We start from the raw sequence: 3,446 nt of genomic DNA, 5'->3' as shown, positions 1-3,446 counted from the left end.
TTTTTTTGAATTTTTTTTTTAAATAATAAAGAAAAAAACTAATTAAAAAAACTGTAAGCCAAACCATAGAACTGTTGTGCGCCCGCAAGAATGATGGAAATGATTGTCTTCACCAGCGGGTAATTCTTCACCTTGTAATTCTTCATCGTGGCTATGGTTGCATGGCTAGAACACAAAACTGCAATCATACACCCTAGGGACATGTGGCAGGGAAAATGTCGCATTTTCGAAATGCAATATGAAGAAGGACAAACTCAGAGAACTCGCAAAGTTGCATGGTAGGTAGGTCGTACCTGTAGGTCGCATCAATGAGGTTCTCCATTGCAATTATGCAACTTGTAGGTAGTCTTAATCTCATAGGGATGGTTTCACTTTGGTCAATAAGGAAGGTCACATTTTAGTACGACCGTTCCCTTGGTGACTTGCAACCTCCAACCAACTGAAGTTTTGGCCTACACTACATACTGTGGTTTGATGTAACATGAGAGTATTGGTAGTGGGTTACCCTACATGAGCTTCCTCTTGTAAAAAACTAAGTCAAAACAGAAAAATTTTGAGGCTATGTGACAACTCCCATAAACATAAAATATGTCAGTGACACAACGATATGCATTTCATTGCGGGATTTAAAATATCTCCTGAGAAACTATTGATCAAGAAAGTTCTCACTGTAACTCCCATCCCCCTTCAATTGGTGTGATAAACTTCTCCATTTGAACTGCAGTCACCTTGTTTTCCAGGACAAACTCTTTCCATTGTAGCGATAATGCTTAATATGCATGTACTCTTAGATAACCCTGACAGGCTTAATACATGGAATATCCATGGTACCATGCGTGAAGATGTCCCCAACAAGAGTCCACGCATAGATGTCACCGGGTAATTCAACATAGATGTGCCCATCATCTTGATAAGCCTGTCCAAGTGCCAGATAAGATTCTCCTAACAATAGAACAAGTTGTTTTCGATCCATTCTATATCCTACTAACCACTCTCGTATGTCACACACTTCAATACAGTCAATATCACCACAGATAGAGACAGGAATTTGATGAGCATGACGAGATTTTCCCATTGTTTTATTGCCATCTCCCATCTTCAATTCAGTTTCTTGAAGTTGGCGCTTCAACTGAATATCAGTATTATTTTCATCTGAAGATGATGGCACTACACCAGCGTAAGACGATTAATCTTGTCAAGGTAGAGCTCAGTAGCGGAAGTAGAGGTCATTGTTATTTGAGAACGGTCCTCACGAACGGTTTTCATCATAAGCATAGAACAAACCAGCAGTAGCATCACTGCAAAGTCCAAGAATTCCGCCAGAAATCGAGTTAAAATCATGGTCAAACTGCAATTCTTCTCTGACTTTTTGATTCACTCTATTTACAACCTGAACCTGGTTATCACAGAGCAGCAAAAAGTCGAACTCTGTCAGCACAAGTGATTGCGGCTTTGTTAGTTCTTGATACATTTAAGTAATCAACCTCTTTCTCCAACAAATTCACGCTCATAGTAGCGATTTGAACGCATCCATCTGCATCTGTCCATGGCAGGTCATCGCCCGATCCGAAGAACGATCCAATGCCTCCATAATGCTGTTGATATTTTTTAGCCGTGATGCCTTCTCGAGTGGATCCAAATTATGTCAATGGCAACCAAAAGGATGACAAATGGAAGTAAGTTGAAGGCTAAGAGATTGCATGAGAAATTGGTGCGATCTACCCCAAATTTTTGTGAACTGAATCCTAAACTGGCGCGATCTTCTCCTGAATTGGCGCGATCTTCTCCACGAATCTTCAACAATAAACTCGTCGATACCCCAATCTTCGTAACTTCCATCAGGCAAATATCGGCGAATCGTAAAAGGAATCTTCCTCGCTCTGAGTTCTTTTATTGTAATCCCAGTGGATCAGTGTCGCCTTCAAGTTCAACCATGACAGGCGCATTCTTGCTGATCTGGGGCAGGGTGGACTGCAACCTCTTGGGTGCTATTATACTTGAGAACTAATTGGTCACCCCCTGGCGCAAAGCGCCGCGTCAAATTAACAATCTCCTGGCCCAGTAAGTAGCCTTCTACCTCAATGCTTACGTCCTTAGCATCGCAATATTCACATCGGTTTTCCACAATAATTAGATAGTAATATGAATTTTCAGAGCTGATGCTGCTACTAAGGCAGCGGTTGCCATCAATCTGCATGAGAACCGTTATCACGTCTTTCCCCTTAATAGCATCGGTAGTTGCAGTAGTTTCAGTATCGAATGAAGTCAATACCCTTGATGGATAAAATGCGTGCACCATTGAAATACCAGTGATAAGCAGAAACAATATTACAAGTGGAGATTTTACGAATTCCATCTCTGCAGGTTGTGCTGGGCCTTGGCCATACAGTGCCACCTTCGCTCTCCCCATCTGCGAATGCTGTCAACAATGTCTCCTCCCATAATGTCGACCTCTGAAATGTGGTGATCGAATCCTGAGGTGTGGATTTGACACCACAAATTTTTTGGAGCTTCGGCCGCATACGATCAAGATCGCCCTCACAACGACCACGACCGTCGTAGTGCCATTGCCGGCCACGATGTCTTGGGACTTGGAAAGCTCCACCATCATCTTTGCAACGGGTTTGATGTCGTGGAGGACCCCTTTCAGGTTCACCCCCATTACGGCGTTAACCTTGTCCACGTTCAGCTCCAGGATGCTTCCAGTGGGGCCCAGGATGCCTGCATTGTTGAACATTATGTCAAGGCGGCCGTATGCGTTGAGTGCCTCGTCCACTGCTGCTGCCACGTCATCTTCTTTGGAGACATTACAATGAATGTAAATGGTAGAGGGAATGGTTTGTTGGCACAGTTTTGTTCCCAAATCGTCCAAGATGTCTGCCACAATCACCTTTGCTCCATTCTCTGCAAATATTCTTGCAGTGGCTGCCCCGATTCCTCTTGCTCCGCCTGTTATTATGGCCACTTTTCCTTTCAACCTGCATATAGCATCAATTTCCAAATGGTGTCTTTCATCAATGCCCCAATGCCATGATGAACAATAAAGTGCAAAACCATATCGGAATTACCCAATTTGCTTGAGCTTCTGTCCATTCTCTCTCATGAAGTTTAACTTCGGGTAAACTTATAACTAAGTCATTATTTAAAAGAAGTATAATATATGCAAAATCATGGTTAAATGTATGTGAATTAGAAGTTATGAATGTATTGTATGTAAAATCAAAGAGGACAAGCTACAACAATATATATATATATATATATATATATTAAATCTAAAAGTGAAAATTTTTATTAAGTCAAAACAAACATGGAATTAATTCTATCAAAAATGGTTAGTTGTTAAGATTTTTGTTTTTTTTTTTTTAATGTTGTTTGTATTTTTTAAATAGTTAAAAAAACACAAAAACAATGATGATTTTTGTTTATATATGATAATAATATATGTA

General features: G+C 40.7%; 1 pseudogene; it reads right to left on the bottom strand.

Annotated features, from left to right (window-relative positions):
• Positions 1–2,422: 2,422 nt before the first annotated feature.
• LOC149257115 (short-chain dehydrogenase reductase ATA1 pseudogene) lies at positions 2,423–3,103 on the bottom strand (annotated as a pseudogene).
• Positions 3,104–3,446: the final 343 nt, after the last annotated feature.

The sequence above is a fragment of the Pinus tabuliformis genome, chromosome 6 (assembly GCF_031772625.1).
Source record: "Pinus tabuliformis cultivar Carrire ecotype Pingquan chromosome 6, CPIR1, whole genome shotgun sequence".
NCBI classification, from domain to species: domain Eukaryota; kingdom Viridiplantae; phylum Streptophyta; class Pinopsida; order Pinales; family Pinaceae; genus Pinus; species Pinus tabuliformis.
This window is presented reverse-complemented; position numbering and strand designations above follow the sequence as displayed.